At 35.7% G+C, this 20294-nt stretch overlaps 1 pseudogene; it reads right to left on the bottom strand.

Annotated features, from left to right (window-relative positions):
• Positions 1-8259: 8259 nt before the first annotated feature.
• LOC143663349 (RING finger protein 32-like) lies at positions 8260-15528 on the bottom strand (annotated as a pseudogene).
• Between the last annotated feature and the right edge of the window lie 4766 nt (positions 15529-20294).

A 20294-nucleotide genomic window follows, 5' to 3' on the forward strand; every position in this document is an offset into this window, starting at 1 on the left:
AAGATAGTTGGATTTTTTTTTTAACTTTTTTTATTGTGTAGTATAGCATATACATGAAGCAAAGAAATAAAAAAAGCAATAGTTTTCAAAGCACCCTTCAAAAAGTGGTTACAGGATAGATCCCAGAGTTTGTCATGGGTTATCGTATGATCCTCTCATATTTTTCCTTCTAGCTGCTCCAGAAAATAGGAGGTTAAATGACTTAAATACTTTATCATCATAATTGACTTTTTTCCTTCTTTTTTTGTGAAAAATAGTATATATACAAAAAAGCTATAAGTTTCAAAGCACAGCACCACAATTAGTTGTAGAACATATTTCAGACTTTAACCTGGGTTATAATTGCACAATTTTAGCTGATCTACTTCTAGCTGATCTAAAATACTGGAGATTAAGAGAGATATCAATTTAATGAGTCAGTATTCATATTCATTTGTTAAATCCTATCTTCTATGTATAATTCCACCATCACCTTCGATCCTTCCATACCTCTCTTTGGGGTTGTTTGGGCTATGGCAATTCTAAATTTTTGCTATTGGAAGTGTCCGTCACTAATATGGGGTAGGAAGATGGAACTATCTGATGTTCTGGAGAGGCGGGGCCAGGTTTCAGGACTTTTCTGGACCAGGGACCCATCTGGAAGTGGTCGATTTCTGGAAAGTTACTCTAGTGCTTGGAATCCTCATGGAATCTTATATATTGTTTTAGGTACTCTTTAAGATTGGCTGGAATGGTCCTGGCTGGCAGGTTATGATAGGTAGCAAGGTCTACCTGACACTTGCATAAGAGCAACCTCCAGAGTAGCCTCTCAACTCTATTTGATAGTTGGAATTTTGATTGGTATTCTATTGACTTGTAGCTCAATTAGGTTAGAATTTACTTTTTTTTTTTTTTGTATGGACAGGCACTGGGAAATGAATGGCAGATAAGAATTCTGCACTGAGCCACCATCGCACTGCCCAAATTTACATCTTTTTAAACATATATTTTTATTGAGATATCCTCACACATATACAGTCCATCCAATGATCAGTGGCTCACAGTATCATTACATAATTGTATATTCATCACCATGATCATTTTTAGAACATTTGCATGGATCCAGAAAAAGAAATAAAAACTCACACATCTCATACCCCTTACCCTACCCTCTCATTGACCACAAGTATTGAAATCTACACAATTATTTTTTACCCTTATCCCCCCTGTTATTTATTTATATACTTTTTTATCCTTATTTTTTTACTCTTCTGTCCATATCCTGGATAAAGGAGCATTGGACACAAAGTTTTCACAATCACATGGCCACACTATAAAAGATATATAGTGATAGAATCATGTTTAGGAATCAAGGTTACTGGAATACAGTTCAACAGTTTCAGGTACTTCTCTCTAGCCACTCCAATGTATCATAAACTAAAAAGGGGTATCTATATAATGCAGAAGAATAACCTCCAGGATAACCTCTTGACTGTTTGAAATCTCTCAGCCACTGAAACTTTGTCTCATCTCTCTCTTCCCCTTTTTGGTCAAGAGACTTTCTCAATTCCATGATGCCAGATCCCAGCTCATCCTTTGGAGTCCTGTTCCATGTTACCAGGGAGATTTACACACCTGAGAGTCAAGCCCCAAATAGGGGGCTGAATGGTGAGTTCACCTGCCGAGTTGGCTTACAGAGAGAGGCCACATATAAGCAACAAAAGAGGTTCTCTGAGGGTGATATTTAGGCACAATTTTAAGTAGGCTTAGCCCATCCTTCACAGGAATAAGTTTCATAGGGTTGAACTCCAAGATTGAGGGCCCAGTCTATTGAATTATTTTCCCCCACTGCTTCCAAGAATATCAGGAATTCCCCAGGTATGGGAGTTTAATATTTCCTTCTTTCTCTCTAGTCCTCCAAGGGGGATTTGCAAATACTTATTCATTCTCTGCCCAAATTATTCTAGAATGTATTGGAGGCATTGCACTAATCTGTACAAACATGAGATCTTGCCCTATTCAATATCTCATACCCTATTCAAGATTCCATGTAATTATGGTGTTTGAATAAACTGACCATAAAAGTTAAATTAGATAATATGTTAAACAAAATATAAATTTTGCACCAAATAAACAGCACTTTTTTTGGTCTCACACAGAACTTGAAGTTTTAAAATATGGACCATATCATCCTTTACCACATAATCTGATTTAACTCAGTCCTGTCCAGATCAGCTTCATTCATGTCTCTAGTTCAAGTCTGCTCATTTTTCAACATTTTTGTCAGTTGCTGTATGGGGTACAGCTGACTTCCATACCTTCAGAGCTCTAACTCTGAGTCTCAGGTGTTTCATAAGTACCTGAAGTTTCAGGGAAGGACCAGGTTATATACAAATAGCTCAGTATCTCAGAATTAAAAATAATGGTCACAACTCCTAAATATATGTGACTGCTATAAGACCTTATGATCTAGGACCCTTTACATTAGGTCCCAATTTGCCAAGCTCTTGATTTCAATTTTCTGAGTTTGTATATTACAGTTAGTTTATATGAGTAGGGCATGATAATATTTGCCTTTTTTGGTTTTGACAATTCATTCAACATACTGTTCTCAAGTTCATTCACCTAGTTGCATGCTTCACAACCTCATTCTTTCTTGCAGCAGCTCAGTAGTCCATTGTATGTATACACCATGTCCCCCTCCCCCCCATTCATCAATCATTGTACCCTTAGGCCACTTCTATCCATTGCAAAATGGGAACACTGCCACCATAAACACCAGTGTGCAAATGTCCATTTGTTGTCCCCATTCTCAGTTGTTCCAGGCATTTACCTAGCAATGGGGTTGCAGGATCATATGGAAATCCCACCCCTACCCTCCTATGGAACCACCACACTGTCGTCCAGAGAGGCTGCACCTTTCAGCTTCCCTACCAACAGTGAATAGGCATTTTTCTCCACATTTTCTCTAGTACTTTGTTTCTGTTCATTTTTAAAAAGTTTTATTTACACATAAACAATCCAACAAAAGTAAAAAACTCAAAGGTTCCTTGTATAATCACATAGTCATCCTTTCACCACCATAATTTATATGAAGACCTTTCTTTTTCTTCTGCACAGAATCCATACCCCTCCCCCATATCCCCTGTTTATTGACATTTAGTTTTGGCATAATGCCTTTACTACAATCAGTAGAAGCATATTACAATGTTACTGTTGACTACAAACCCTAACTTGCATTGATTGTGTTTTTTCCTGTATACCATCCCATTTTCAACACCTTGCAATATTGACATTCATTTGTTCTCCCTCATGCAAAAACATTCTTATGATTTGTACATTTGATCACTATCATTCCTGCTCCAGGTATTCCTAAGTTATACTGTCTCAGACTTTGTCCTCCATCTTTCCTTCTTGTATCACATGTGCACCCAGCCCTGCTCCCTCAACCATTCTCACATTCAGCTTCATTCATGTTTTATGAAATTGGCTGTGAGATAATACTTCATTGTGGTTAACTTTGCATTTCTTTACTAGCCAGTGAAGTTGAACATCTTTTCATGCGCCTTGTAGCCATTAGTATTTCCCCTTCTGAAAAGTGTCCGTTCATGTCCTTTGCCCATTTTCTAATTGGGTTGCTTGTCTTTTTGTTGTTGAGTTGAAGAATCTCTTTATATATTCTGTATACTAAACCTTTATCTGGTATTTGGTTTCCAAATATTGTCTCCCATTGCGTAGGCTGCCTTTTTACTTTCCTGACAAAGTTCTTTGATCACAAATGTGTTTCATTTTGAGCAGAACCCATTTACCTATTTCTTTTTTCACTGTTCGTACTTTGGGAATAAGTTCTGTAATCACCTCCTATCACACAATTTATAAGATAGTTTCCACATTTTCTTCTAAAAGTTTTATGTTCTAATGTTTAGTCTTTGATCCATTTTGAGCTAATTTTTCTACAGGGTGTGAGATATGCATCCTCTTTCATTCTTTTGCCCATGGACAGCCAGTTCTCCAAATACCGAATATTGAAGAAACTGCTCTGTCACAGTTGGTATGCTTGACCAACTTATCAAAGATCAATTGTCCATAGATGAGATGGTCTATTTCTGAACACTCAATTTGATTCCATTGGTCAGTTTATCTATCTTTATGCCAGTATCATGCTGCTTTCACCACTGTAGCTTTGTAGTATGCTTTAAAGTCAAGAAGTGTGAGACTCCTTGCTTCAGTTTTCCTTCTCTAGATATTTTTAGCTATTCAGGGCACCCTGCTCTTCCAAATAAATTTGATTATTGGTTTTTCTATTTCTTTAAAGTAAGTTGGGATTTGAATTGGGATTTCATTGACTCTATAAACAATTTGGGTAGAATTGACATCTGAACTATATATAGTCTTCCAATCCATGAGCATGACGTGCTTTTCCATTTATTTAGGTCTTCTGTGATTTCTTTGATCTTTTTTTGATAATTTTTCTTTGTATAGGCCTTTTGTATCCTCAAATTTATTCCTAATTATTTAATTCTTTTTATTTCTATTGTAAATTGAATTTTTTTCTTGATTTCTTCCTCAGATGGCTCATTACTAGTGTATTGAAGCAGTGCTGATTTTGGGGTGTTCATCTTGTACCCTGCCACTTTGCTGTACTCTTGTATTAGTTCTAGTAACTTTGCTATAGATTTTTTCAGGATTTTTGACATGTTGGATTATGTCATCTGAAACAGTAAGAATTTTACTTCTTCCTTTCCAATTTGTATGCCTTTTATTTATTTTTTTCTTGTCTAATTGCTCTGCCTAGATAGAACTTCCAGCACAATATTGAATAAGAATGGTGACAGTGGGCATCCTTGTCCTAACCTAAGAGGGAAAGCTTTCAGTCTTCACCAGTGAGGATTATGTTAGCTGTTGGTTTTTCATATATTCCCTTTATTGTATTGAGGAAGTTCCTTTCAATTCCTATCCTTTGAAATGTCTTCATCAAGAAAGGATGTTTGAAATGCTAGAGAACATGCAGAGTAAGAGATGTACCTATTCACTGTTGGTAGGGAAGTTGAGAGGTGAAGCCCCTCTGGAGGGCAGTGTGGTGGTGACACAGGAGGCTGGGGGTGGGGTTGCTATATGATCATGCAACCCCATTGTTCAATATATACCTGAAGAAACTGAGTGTGGGAAAATGAATAGATAGTTGCAAACCTGTATTTATGGCAGCAGTATTCATAGTTTGCAATGGATCGAAGTGGCCTATGGGTACAATAACTGATGAATGGAAGGGGGATCTTTGGTGTGTCACGTTTAGGTTCATGTGTCAACTTTGCCAAGTGGTGGTACCTATTTGTCTGGTTGGGCAAGTGCTGGCCTGTCTGTTGCGATGAGGACATTTCATAGAATTAAATCATGATCATGTCATCTACATCCACAACTGATTACATTTGTAATCAGCCAAAGGGGAGTGTCTTCTGCAATGAGTAATGTTTAATCTGATCACTGGAAGCCTTTTAAGGAGGATTCAGAAAAGACAGGCTCTTCCTGTTTCGGCTGGTGAGCCTCTCCTGTGGAGTTCGTCCAGACCCTCCATCGGAATCGTCAGCTGCACAGCCTGCCCTGCGGACTTTGGACTCCACGTTCCTGCAGTCACGTGAGACACTTTTATAAATTTTACATTTGTGAGTGTTCCCTGTTGATTCTGTTTCTCTAGAGAATCCTAACTAATACATGGTGTATACATAGAACGGGCTGCTGAGTGGCCACAAGAAGGAGTGAAGTTGTGGGGCATGCAACTAGGTGAATGAACTTGAGAGCAGTATGTTGAATGAGCTGACAGAAACAAAAAAGCAAATATTATCATGCCTCAGTCATATGGACTGGCTACAATATACAAACTCAGAGAATTGAAATTGAGAGTGTGGGGTTATCAGGATGGGACATATTGTAAAGGGTCCTAGATTGTAAGGTCTTACAGCAGCCACATATATTCAGGAGTCGTGACTGTTATTTCTAAATCCTGAGATACTGAGCTATTTGTACATAACCAGGTCATTCCCAGAAACTTTGGGCATTTATGTAACACCTGAGATCAGAGTTAGAGCTCTGAAACTATGAAAGCCAGCATTAGCCCATACAAGAACTGTTTAAAAAGTTCAAAAAGTGAGCAGACTTCCACCAGAGATATGAATGAAGCTGATCTGGATAGGACTAAGGTAAATCAAAACACAGAGTAAGGGATGATATGGTCCATATTTAGAAACTTCAAGTTCTGTGTTAGACCAAAAGAAGAGAAGTTTGTTTTGTGCAAAATTTATATTTTGGTTAGCATATTACATAATTTAATTTGTATGATCAGTTTAGTTGAACACCATAAGTACCTGGAATCTTGAATAGGGCATGAGATCTTATTGATTTGTACAGGTTAGTATGTTGCTCCTATATATCCTCGGATAACTTGGGCAGTGGATAAAAAAGTATTTACAAAGCCCCCTTTCAGGACTGTGGAGGAAGGAAGAAATATTCAACTTCCTTATTAGGAGAATTCCTGATATACTCACAAGCAGTGGGGGCAACCAAATCAATAGACTGAGCCCTCAATATTGAGGTTCATCCCTATGAAACATATTCCTGCAAAGGATAGGTTAAACCTTGAAATTATACCTAAGAGTCACTGCCCAGAGAACCTCTTTTGGCCTCTCTCTCTCTAAGCTAACTTGGCAGGTGAATTCACTGCCCTCCCCCACCACATGGGACGTAACTATCAGGGTTATAATTCTCCCTAACAACATGGGAGAGTACTCCCAGGATGAACTGGGATCCATCATCATGAGATTTGAAAGCTTTCTTGACCAAAAGCAGGAAGAGAGAAATGAGACAAAATAAAGTTTCAGCGGCAAAGAGATTTCAAATAGAATCAAGATGGTTTTTGAAGACAATTGTATAATAAGATACATTTTACAATGTGACTGTATGATTGTGGAAACCTTGTATCTGATGCTCTTCTTATCCAGGGTATGAATAGATGAGTAAAAATAAGGATAAAAAATGAAGAAATAATAGGGGGCCATGATGGTCAAATTCAGTTGTCAACTTGGTCAGGTGGTGGTGCCTGGTTGTGTGGTTGGGCAAATGCTGGCCTGTCTGTTGCTATGGGGACATTTCATGAACTTAAATCATGACCAGGTTGGCTGCATGCACAGCTGATTGTACTTGCAATCAACTAAGGGAAGTTTCTTTTACAATGAGTGATGCTTAATCTAAGCACTGGAAAGCTTTTAAGGAGAATTCAGAAGAGACAATCACTCTTTCTGCTTCAGCCAGCCAGCCTTCTCTGAGAGTTCATTTAGGACCTTCATTAGAGCTGCCATCTCATGGCCTACTCTACAGATCTTGGACTCTTACATCCCTATGGTTGTGTGAGCACTTTTATAAATTTTATATTTAGAGATATCTCCTGATGTTTCTGTTTCTCTAGAGAACTCTAGTTAATATGGGGGGATAAAGGGTGAAAAATTGGGTAGATAGAAATATTGGAGGTCATTGAGAAAGAGGAATAAAGAGTATGGGATATATGAGATTTCTTTTTTTTAGAGTTATGCAAATGTTCTAAAAATGATAATGGTGATGAATACACAATATGTGATGATATTGTGAGCCATTGATTGTACATCATTTATGGGCTGTATGTATGTGAGGATTCCTCAATAAAAATGTTAAAAAATGAAAGGATGTTGAATTTTTCAAATGCCTTTTCTGCATCAATCAAGATGCTCATGTGGTTTTTCTGTTTTGTCTTATTGATATGATGTATTATATTAATTGATTTTCTTGTGTTAAAACAGACTTGCATACCTAGAATAAAGCTCACAAGTATTTTGCTGAAGTTTTTTTTTTGCATGTATATTTATTAAAGAGATTGATGTATAGCTTTTCTATTCTTGTATCTTTTTCTGACTTTGGTATTAGGGTGATGTTGACTTCATAGAATGAAATAGGTAGCTTTACTCATCTTCAATTTTTTGAAGAGTTTGAACAGGATTAGTACTAATTCTTTCTATAATGCTTAGTAGAATTGACATGTGAAGCCACCTGGCCCTTGACTTCTCTTTTTTGGGAGCTTCTTGATGACTAATTTAATCTCTTTGTTTGTGATTGAGTTGTTGAGGTCATCTATTTCTTCTCCTGTAAATGTTAGTTGCTCATATCCTTTTAGGAAGTTGTCCATTTATCTGCATTGTCTAGTTTATTAGCAAATAGTTGTTCATATTAACCTATCATTGCCTTCTTTATTTCTTCAGGTCAGAAGTTATGTACCCTCTTCCATTCCTGACTTCATTTATTTTCATCTTTTCTCTTTTTCTCATCAGCTTAGCTAAGGATTCATTGATTTTATTGATTTTCTCAAAGAACCAACTTTTGCTTTCATTGATTTTCTCTATGGTTTTATATTCTCTATTTCATTTATTTCTTCTCTAATTGTTATTATTTCTTTTCATTCATTTGCTTTGGGGTTAGTTTGCTGTTCCTTCTCTAATTCTTCCAGGTGAGCAGTTAATTCCTGGTTCTTTTGTTCTTTCTTCTTTTTTAATATAGGCATTTAGGGCAATAAATTTCCTTTTCAGCACTGCCTTTGTTGCATCCCATACATTTTGATACACTTTGTTTTCAATTTCATTTGCCTCAAAATGTTTACTGATTTTCTTAGTAATTTCTTTCTTGACCCACTGGTTGTTAAAGAGTGTGTTGTTTAGTCTCTCTATATTTGTGAATTTTCTGGCCTTCTACCTGTTACTATTTTCCAACTTCATTCCATTAAGATCTGAGAAAGTGTTTTGTATGATTTCAATCTTTTTGAATTTATTGAGACTTGGTTTATGACACATAATATAGTTTATCCTTGAGAATGATCCATGAACACCTGAAAAATATGTATCCTGTTGTTGTGGGTGCAATGCTCTGTAAATGTCTGTTAAGTCTAGTTCATTCATCATATTATTCAAAATCTCTGTTTCCTAATTGATCTTCTTCTCCATGTTCTATCCATTAATAAAAGTGGGGAGTTGAAGTCTCCAATTATTATTTTAGAGGTGTCTACTTCTCCTCGAGTATTGTCAATGTTTACTCCATGTAGTTTGGAGCACTGTGGCTCTGTGCATAAATATTTATGATTGTCTTGCCTTCTTGTTGAATTTTTCCTTTTATTAATACATAATGTTTTTCTTTGTCTCTTTTAATTATTTTACATTTGAAGTCGAATTTGTTGGATATTTGTATAGCCATCGCTGCTCTTTTCTGGTTGTTGATTGCATGAAATATCTTTTTCCAACCTTTCACTTTCAATCTCTTTTTGTCCTTGAGTCTAAAGCCAGTTTCCTGTAGACAGCATATATTTGGGTCCTATTTTTTAATCCATTCTGCCAGTCTATGATTTTTTATTGGGGAGTTTAATCCAATTACATTTAATGTAATTTGTCTTTTGAATATTGTATGCCATATCTTATTTTCTTCCATGTTTACCTTGATTGATAGTTTTGATTTCTGCACTCTTCTTCAGACTTCTGTCTCCTGTATTTTCCTATATGCTTGCAGTGCTCCCTTTAATATTTCTTGCAAACCTTGCCTCTTAGTCATAAATTCTCTCAATGACTTCTTGTCTGAAAATATTTTAATCTCTCTCTCTCTCTCTTTTTTTTTTTTTTTGTATGCTGTATGGTGGGGTCACATTTCATTATTTTTCCATGTGAATATTCCATTATTGCAGCACCATTTGTTGAATTTTTGTTTGTTTGCTTGTTTTGCTTTTTTGTTTGTTTTTGGAGAAGTGCATGGACTGGGACTTGAACCTGGGTCTCCTGCATGATAGGCAAGAATTCTACCACTGAACTACACTTGCAAACCCTCTCCCCCTCATTTTTGAAAGAAAGTTTTTCTGGTTATAGAATTCTTGGTTGGCAGTTTTTCTCTTTCAGACTATTAAATAGATCATACCAGTGCATTATCACATCTTCATGGTTTCTGCTGAGAAATCCACACGTAGTCTTATCAGACTTCCCTTGTTTGTGATAAATTTGTTTTTTCTTGATGCTTTCAAATTCTTTCTGTCTTTGACATTTGACAGTCTGCTTAATAAGTGTCTTGGAACAGGCCTACTTGGATCTATTTTGTTTGGGGTAAGTTGTGCTTCTTGGATCTTTAATTTTATTTTTGTCATAAGAGATGGGAAATTTTCAGTGGTTATTTTCTCCATCAGCTTTTCTGCCTCCTTTCCCTTCTCTTGTCCTTCTGGGACATGAATAACATGTATATTCATGTGCCTCATGTTCTCATTCAATTTCCTAAGATCCTGTTCATATTTTTCCATTCTTTTCCCTATCTTTTCTTTTGTGCGTAGGATTTCAGATGTCTTGTCCTCTGGTTCACTGATCCTTTTTTCTGCCTCTTCAATTCTACTGTTATAGGTTGCCATTTTTTTTTTTTTCATCTATTCCATTGTGCCTTTCATTCCCATAAGGTCTGTGATTTGTTTTTTAAAAAATTTGAGTCATTCTTCATCTTCATCTAATGTCTTCATTTTTTCCCCCCATATCTCCCTTCAACTTCTTGATTAGATTTTTAATGATTTTGTATGTGTTTGAACATCCTGAGTTAGTTGTAGCAACTCCTGTATCTTGTTTGAAATATTGGTTTGTTCCTTTGACTGGGTCATATCTTTGATTTTCCTAGTATGACTCATTATTTTTTGCTGGTGTCTCATCATTTGATTTCCTTAATTTGTTATTCTAAAGGTCATTTTCACTTTTTTACACTTTCTTCTTGGATGGTTTTGTTCCTATCTGTTCTTTGACTTTCAGTTCAACTTATTCTAGACCTTTAGCATTGGTTCTGTTTAACTGATAAGAATTTTTCAGATCTTGTTTTTCTGTTTCTTTCCCTGTTTATATGGAACCTTTTTTTTTTTTTTTTGAGGAAAGTCTCCTCACATATGATTGACCCCTGTCAGATTTTGCCAGACCAGGTAGGCCCATGTCTCAGGAGAAGAGACTAGCCAGTATCATGTTTCCTTGAGGGTGAGACCCAGCAGGTTCTCAGACTTGGAAATGAAGCTTCTAGAATCTGTGCTTTTCCTATCCTCCCCAGCATGTGGTGCTTGTCAGCCCACAGCTTCCAAACAAAATAAAGTGATGTAGTGTCTTTAATTTTTTAGTAGCCAATTGTGCAGTTGAGACAGAGGAAGAGGTAGAGTGAGGGCTTAGGTTGCTTCTGTTTTCCAGCCCTGTTGCCTGAATTCCCTTAAAGAGGGCTGCCATTTGAGCTGGGCCCCACCCTAATTTTCTTGGGGAAGATATACCTTTTAGGAGTTGTCTCCATTCCCTGACTATTTACTTTGTCTCTTGGAGTGCTTTAATTCTGCCTTTGCCTGGGGCAGTGCTGAAGCTTGAGATGGCTCCCGTTTCTATCTAAGGAGTAGTTAAGAAGTAAAAAAAAATAAATAAATAAATAAAAGAAAGAAAATCTTTTCAGAGCTGAATTCAAGCTCCCCCTGTTTGCCAGTCAAGACCTGGAGTTTGTACATGGCTTTCTGTGTCTCCAGCTCTATGTGTCCCCTTTTCTTGAGATCCAGCCCTTTTTTAGTATTTTGTGCTATCCAACTGAAAAAGTCTCTGGTTTTCCTTTTTTTTTTTTTTTTTTTCCTCTTTTTCCATCAGCCTTGCCCCCTTTCTGCAAGGGTGAAGCGTCCTGGTTCTTTTTTGTTTAGTACAGATTTATCTGTGCTTGGGTCCTGTTTTCAACGGTCAATATTTGTTAATTAATTCTGCAATTGGAGCTTAGTTGTTCTAACTTCCTTGCTACTAATATAATCTATTCCTCTCCCCTCAGGAAACCAGCCTGTTGTACCTATGGGGGAAGGGTACCAGCCTCTACAGTGTGGGAACCTTGAAGTTTTGCATGGAATCTCAGCAATTTCACCCATTCCAGACTGGTGTACAATATATGTCTGGTCACTGATGTCCCCTCAGCAGTTGTACCATATGTTATTTACTGGCTATTTACTAGATGCTCTGGAGGACAAACTAAATTCTACACATCACTATGCCACCATCTTCCCCTGCCTCCCTAGAATTTATATCTTAATGACATTCAACCTTCCTATCCATGAGCATAGATTGTCTTTCTACCTATTTTGATCTTCTCTGATTACTTTGAGCAATATCTGTAGTTTTCTGTGTAAAGGTCCTTAATATCCCTGGTTAAGTTTATTCTTAGATAGTTGATTCTTTTCATAGCTATTTTGAAGCATTTTCCCCTTAATTACCACCTCAATTAGGACATTATTTGTGTATAGAAACATTATTGATTTTTGTACATTAATTTTGTAAATTGCCACTTTGCTGAAATTGTTTATTAGTTTAAATAACTTTGTTATAGATTTCTCAGTATTTTCCAATTATAGGATCATGTTATCTGCAAATAATGAAAGTTTTACATCTTCCTTTTCTATTTGGATGACTTTTATTCCTTTCTCCTGCCTGATCAGTCTATCTGGAACTTCTAGTTTTATGTTGAATAAAACTGGTGATAATTGCATCTTTGTCTCTCTTCTGATCTTAGCGGGAATGCTTTCAATATCACACTGTTAAGTATGGTGCTGGCTATGGGTTTTTTCATATATACCCTTTATGATATTGAGGAAATTTCCCCCGATTCCCACTTTTTAGAGTGTTTTTTTTTTTCTGGAAAAGGATGCTGAATTTTGTCAAATACTTTTTCAGCATCATTCAATATGATCATGTGATTTATTACATTGATCAGTTTTCTTGGGTTGAACCACCCTTGCATTCCTGGAATAAGCCCCCATTTGGTTGTGATGTATAATTATTTTAATGCGTCATTGGATTTAATTTGCTAGTATTTTGTTGAGAATTTTTGCATCTGTGTTTGTTAAGATGATTGGCCTGTAGTTTTCCTTTCTTGTGGCATCTTTGTCCAGTTTTGGTATTAGAGTGATGTTAGCTTCATAAAATGTGTTAGGTAGAATTCCTTTTTCTTCAGTTTTTTTGGAAGAGTTTGAACAGGATTAGTGTTAGTGTACTTTTTGGAATATTTGATAAAATTCCTCTGTGAAGCCATCTTGCCCTGGGCTTTTCTTTGTAGGAAGATTTTTGATGACTGATTAAATTTCTTTACTTGTAATTGGTTGGTTGAGATCTTCTATTTCTTCTCAAGTCAGTGTAGGTTGTTCATGTGTTTCTATGAATTTGTCCATTTCATCTGGGTTGTCTAGTTTATTGGTATATAGCTGTTCATAGTATGTTCTTAGGATTTAAAAAATTTTTCAGGATCCACGGAAATGACCTTCCTCTAATTTATGATTTTAATCACAGTCTCTCTTTTTTCTTTTGTCCACCTAACAAGGTGTCCATTGATTTTGTTGATTTTCTCAAAGAATTGATTTTTCATGTTGATTCTTTCTATTTTTTTTGTTCTCCTGTTCATTAATTTCTGTTTTAACCATTGTTATTTCTCTTCTTCTATTTGCTTCAGAATTAGTTTGCTGTTCTTTCTCTAGTTCCTCTAGGTGGGCAGTTAAGTCCTTGGCTTTTGCTTATTTTTCATTTTTAATATAGGCATTTAAGGTATTAAATTTTTCTCTCAGCACTGCCTTTCCTGCATCCCATAAGTTCTGATATGTTGTATTCTCATTTTCATTTGTCTCCAGGTATTTACCTTTTTCTCTAGCAATTTCTTCTTTGTCCCACTAGCTATTTATGAGTGTGTTGTTTTAGCTCCATGTATTTGTGAAAGTTCTGGTTCTTTAGTGCTTATTAATTTACACTAAATTTTCATTACATTGTAGTCAGAAAAAGTGTTTTGAATAATTTTAATCTTATTAAATTTAAAAAGACCTGTTTTATGTCCCAGCATATAATCTATCCTAGAGAAGGTTCCATGAACACTAGAGAAGAATATATATCCTGGTGTTTTGAGGTGTAATGATCTTCATGTGTCTATTAGGTCTCATTGCTTTATAAAATTGTTTAAGTTCTCTATTTCCTTGTTGATCCTCTGTCTTGTTTTATCTATAGAGAAAAGTGATGTATTGAGGTCTCCCATATTATTGTTGAAATGTCTATTGCTCTCTTTAGTTTTGCCAATGTTTGTCTCATATACTTTGGAGCCACTTGATTGGGAACATCAATATTTGTGATTGCTGTTTCTTCTTGGTGAATTGTACCTTTTATTAATATGTAGTGTCTTTCCTTGTCTCTTATGACATATTTAAAGTCTATTTTATCTGATTAAAAGAAAGATGCTCCTGCTTTATTTTGGTTACAATTTGCATAAAAGATCTTCTATTCTTTCAGTTTCAATATGTTTGTATCCTTGGGTCTAAGATGAGTGTCTTGTAAACTGAATATAAATGGATCATATTTTAAAATACATTTTGCCAACCTGTATCTTAATTGATGAGTTTAGTCCATTAACATTCAAAGTTATTACTGTAAAAGCAGTTCTGGAGTCTACCATCTTATTTAGTTTTTTTGTAAAAAGTGAAATTAATTTTAATAATAAATTTTATTTAATCCAACATACCCAACATATTATTTCAGCATGTGCCAAATAAACTATTGATATTATTATCTTATTCTCTTTACATTTTTATAGCATTAATCACTTCTTGAAATTTATAATATTCTTGACAAATATTTTATCTATTATTTCTTTTCTCCCAATTCAGGAATGTAGAGCACACCTGAAGCAGATAGCTGTAGTTCTTCTATCATCTTATGCAATAACCAGCACATAGACAATTTCAATGTATATTTGATGAATGAATGGTTAGATGATGAGGATTCTTCATGCTGATATTGTGTATATTTTCTTAAAAGAATTTTTTCTTAATTTAGCATCTGTAGAAGGTACAGTTTTTCTTGGGTTTCTGCACCACTTTCTAAAATATGTCCTCTCCAATAGGCTTGGATTTTTTTTGTGTGTGTGTGCATATTTTATTTTGAATAACTGGGCTCCATCATGTATTACTCTGGTTTAATACTGGTTCTTTCTACAGAGAGGACAGGTTTTTTTTTTTATTTGTGAGCTTTTTAAAAGCCTGAAGGCATGCTTTCTGAAATACGTGGGAACATGAAAGTAGCACCTGGGGGGTGAAGTCAAAATTCTTTGTATGCTGGACATGGCTGCATAGAATCCCCTTGAGTGACAGATCTTTGTTTCACTTTTTCCCATTCATCTGTTGTAGTGGCAATGGTGGAGGTTCTAATAGGCACAACTTCTGTGCTAAAGTTAATGGTGGAGGTTTGTAATCAAGAACATATTCTTTTTCTGGATCTTCCCCTTTTGGGCCCTGCATATATTTTTTTTAAGTCTAGTATCTATAATTGTTTTTGCATCTCCTTTTAGAGATGTTCTCTTTCTTTTATACCTTTGTCTTAGAATGATTTGCTATTGAAAGAATTCAAAGTTGAAATAATGTAAAATGTGATCTTGTAAATCCACTGCAGTGACTGCTAAGTTATACTTTTTAGATGAATGATCCTTACTTTTTAACATCCTGAATCAGGAAAAGTTGTTGCTTGGCTATAACAAATCATAACATCATATCATATCACATTTTTTTAAATTCTTCCACTCAAGATTCCTCAGACCTCTTCCTCAATGGTTCTCTGAAGCCACAGACCATTGCCTTATCATTTAGGTTTTATTTGTCAGGTCTGTATATTCTTTTCCTTCTCTCCTTTTAAAAGTCCTTAAGTTACCCTTACTGATACTCTTCAATTCTGTGCCCTCTTTCAGACCTCTTTCTATTGTATCTTTTTTCAGCCACCAGAACTCCCTTTATTATTTCTTGTCAGGCAGGTCTCTTATTGACAAATTCTCATAGGCTTTGTTTGTCTGAGAGGATTTTAATCTCTCCCTCAATTTTGAAGGACAATTTGTTTGGACAAAGAATTCTTGGCTGAAATCTTTCTCTTTCAGTATCTTAAATGCATCATACCACTTTCTTCTCACTTCCATGATGCCTGTTGAGTAGTCCCAAATCAATCTTATGTGATTTCCTTTAAATGTAGTGAATCACTTTTCTCTTGCTGCTTTCACGACTTTCTGCTTCTCTTAGACATTTGACAATCTGATTAGTATGTTTTTTTGGAGTAAACCTATTTGGATTTAGTCCATTTGGGGACAGTTGGACTCTTTTGATTTGCATATTTATATCTTTTAAAGTAGTTGGGAAGTTTCCCCCCATTATCTCTTCAATTAACCTTCCTAGCCCTTTATTCTTCTCTTCTTCTGGGTCACCATGGTTCTTCTATTTGTTTGCTTCATATTTTCATTCATTTCCCTGAAATCTTGTTCCATTTTTTCCATCTTTCTTGCTATTTATTCTATTGTGCACTTGAGTTCAATCATCCTGTCTTCTAGCTCACTTATTCTTTCTTCTGCCTCTTCAAATCGGTTGTTGTGTGTGTCTAGTATATTTTTAATTTGGTCTATAGTATCTTTCATCTCTGTCAAAACCTGCTATTTATTCTTTCAAATTTTTTATGCTTTTCCAATGTCTTCTTGATATCTTTTTTTAATTAATTAAAGAAAAAAAAGAAATTAACACAACATTTAGAAATCATTACATTCTGCGTATGCAATCAGTAATTCTTAACATCATCACATAGATGCATGATCATCATTTCTTAGTACATTTGCATCGATTTAGGAAAAGAACTAGCAAAACAACATAAAAAGATATAGAATGTTAATATAGAGAAAAAAATAAAAAAAATAATAATAATAAAAAAAGAAAATGAAAAAGAAAAAAACAAAAGACACAAACAAACAAACAAACAAAACTATAGCTCAGATGCAGCTTCATTCAGTGTTTTAACATGATTACTTTACAATTAGGTATTATTGTGCTGTCCATTTTTGAGTTTTTGTCTCTAGTCCTGTTGTACAGTCTGTATCCCTTCAGCTCCAATTACCCATTATCTTACCCTGTTTCTAACTCCTGCTGGTCTCTGTTACCAATGACATATTCCAAGTTTATCCTCGAATGTCGGTTCACATCAGTGGGACCATACAGTATTTGTCCTTTAGTTTTTGGCTAGACTCACTCAGCATAATATTCTCTAGGTCCATCCATGTTATTACATGCTTCATAAGTTTATTCTGTCTTAAAGCTGCATAATATTCCATCATATGTATATACCACAGTTTGTTTAGCCACTCATCTGTTGATGGACATTTTGGCTGTTTCCATCTCTTTGCAATTGTAAATAATGCTGCTATAAACACTGGTGTGCAAATGTCCGTTTGTGTCTTTGCCCTTAAGTCTTTTGAGTAGATACCTAGCAATGGTATTGCTGGGTCGTATTGCAATTCTATATTCAGTTTTTTGAGGAACCGCCAAACTGCCTTCCACAGTGGTTGCACCATTTGACATTCCCACCAACAGTGGATAAGTGTGCCTCTTTCTCCGCATCCTCTCCAGCACTTGTCATTTTCTGTGTTGTTGATAATGGCCATTCTGGTGGGTGTGAGATGATATCTCATTGTGGTTTTGATTTGCATTTCTCTAATGGCCAGGGACATTGAGCATCTCTTCATGTGCCTTTTGGCCATTTGTATTTCCTCTTCTGAGAGGTGTCTGTTCAAGTCTTTTTCCCATTTTGTAATTGGGTTGGCTGTCTTTTTGTTGTTGAGTTGAACAATCTCATTATAAATTCTGGATACTAGACCTTTATCTGATGTGTCGTTTCCAAATATTGTCTCCCATTGTGTAGGCTGTCTTTCTACTTTCTTGATGAAGTTCTTTGATGCACAAAAGTGTTTAATTTTGAGGAGCTCCCATTTCTTTCTTTCTTTCTTCAGTGCTCTTGCTTTAGGTTTAAGGTCCACAAAACCACCTCCAATTGTAAGTTTCATAAGATATCTCCCAACATTTTCCTCTAACTGTTTTATGGTCTTAGACCTAATGTTTAGATCTTTGATCCATTTTGAATTAACTTTTGTATAGGGTGTGATATACGGGTCCTCTTTCATTCTTTTTGCATATAGATATCCAGTTCTCTAGGCACCATTTATTGAAGAGACTGTTCTGTCCCAGGTGAGTTGGCTTGACTGCCTTATCAAAGATCAAATGTCCATAGATGAGAGAGGGTCTGTATCTGAACACTCTATTTGATTCCATTGGTCGATATATCTATCTTTATGCCAATACCATGCTGTTTTGACCACTGTGGCTTTATAATATGCCTTAAAGTCCGGCAGCATGAGACCTCCAGCTTCATTTTTTTTCCTCAAGATACTTTTAGCAATTCGGGGCACCGTGCCCTTCCAGATAAATTCACTTACTGGTTTTTCTATTTCTGAAAAATAAGTTGTTGGGATTTTGATTGGTATTGCATTGAATCTGTAAATCAATTTAGGTAGAATTGACATCTTAACTATATTTAGTCTTCCAATCCATGAACACGGTATGCCCTTCCATCTATTTAGGTCTTCTGTGATTTCTTTTAACAGTTTTTTGTAGTTTTCTTTGTATAGGTTTTTTGTCTCTTTAGTTAAATTTATTCCTAGGTATTTTATTCTTTTAGTTGCAATTGTAAATGGAATTCGTTTCTTGATTTCCCCCTCAGCTTGTTCATTACTGGTGTATAGAAATGCTACAGATTTTTGAATGTTGATCTTGTAACCTGCTACTTTGCTGTACTCATTTATTAGCTCTAGTAGTTTTGTTGTGGATTTTTCCGGGTTTTCATCTTCTTGATATCTTGTATGTCCTTATGAACATCCTCAATTAGTTGTTCCAACTATCATGTCCTCTCCTGTGGTTTAATTTGGTCATTTGGTTGGGTCATATCTGCCTGAATCTTCATATGCTTTATGATTTTCTTTTGTGTTTGGGACATTTAATTATCTTGATAAGGTTATTCTGCAAGTTTATTTCCTTCACTTATCTAAGGTTTTGTATTTGCTTAGGTTTGCATTGAAGGTCCCTTTTTGCACTTGATTTGTCAGTAATTCCCCATCAAACTAAGGTCCAGATCTCATGGATGGAATGCAGTTCTACTTGAGGCTTCCCAGTAAATGATGCTGTTGCTTGAAAGGCAATGTAATTTCCTTTGCCTTTCTAAAATTAGATTAGAAATTTAGAGGCTGGGATTCATGGACAACACAGACATCAGTGATATAAAAACAAAATTTATTAGGAAAGTAATTAAAAGATTGTTAGAAATGGGACATAGTTACATCACTAGGCAGGACAGCACCAACACCCAAAGAGAAGTGCTGGAGAATCCTGGAGACAGACTGGAAAACTTCCAAGCAGAGTATCTTCCTCTCAGATGAGATTCTCTCAGTCTAACTGCTTGCATGCAGTTTATTTTGTGTCTTTACACAATAGTGGCTGGATTCCAATTAGCTTGCATGACTGGGCTCAGTTGGTCCTCTGGTAACAGAGAGGAGCATCCTAGGATGTAGATAACTTTATCAAAGTATGTTTCTTTCTGGGAGGATAGCCAGTCCTCCCAGTTGGAGTCCACATTTCAACAATTTAGCACCAAGGTCATGGAATGGCAACATCAGTTGAACAGAACAAACTCTACAAACTTAGTTTCCCTTTCATTTGGCCTTTAAAGTTTGATCTGCTCATGATGTAAGCCATGGTCATTGTTGGAATAAATTTAGTCTTTTTCCATTGGAATATACATATAGAGATAAAAAAAACAGTAATAAAGTAAGAGAATATTAATAAAGGATAAAGCGTTAAAATATTCTTGTACAGGTACAAATTTTAAAAAGAAATCATAGCAGATAAAGACAAAGGAGTCCAGGATAAAATACATCATCTACATGATCTGGACATTGCTTAGCTGCTATAGCAATAGTATATATTAGGAACAGGTCTGATCAGTCCGGAGCAAGAAAAGAAACATCACCCAACCAATAAAACATTCCATTGTTTCACATGGTCTGGGGCACAAAACAGAAAATATCACCCAGCCAGTACAATATTTTTCCATGGTATGGGGAAAAGTAGCATCACCCAACCAGTGCAATATTCTTAGTTTAATAGATTAAGCAGAGAGTAGATGGAACTCCAAGTTGTGACCTGCACTTTGTAGTTTTCCATTAAATGTTTGTCAAAGAGTACAGCAGCATGAGAACAAGCAGCAGAGTTAAAATTAAAGATGCTACTATATCGGCCAATGCTATTAATACCGAACACCAGGTACCAGTGAAAGAGGTCTAGCATGATTGCAAAGGGTCTTAGGAAAGGGCGTGTATGATTTTACTTCCTCATTTATCTCCTGTAAAGCTTT

Source organism: Tamandua tetradactyla, chromosome 19, assembly GCF_023851605.1.
Source record: "Tamandua tetradactyla isolate mTamTet1 chromosome 19, mTamTet1.pri, whole genome shotgun sequence".
NCBI classification, from domain to species: Eukaryota; Metazoa; Chordata; class Mammalia; order Pilosa; family Myrmecophagidae; genus Tamandua; species Tamandua tetradactyla.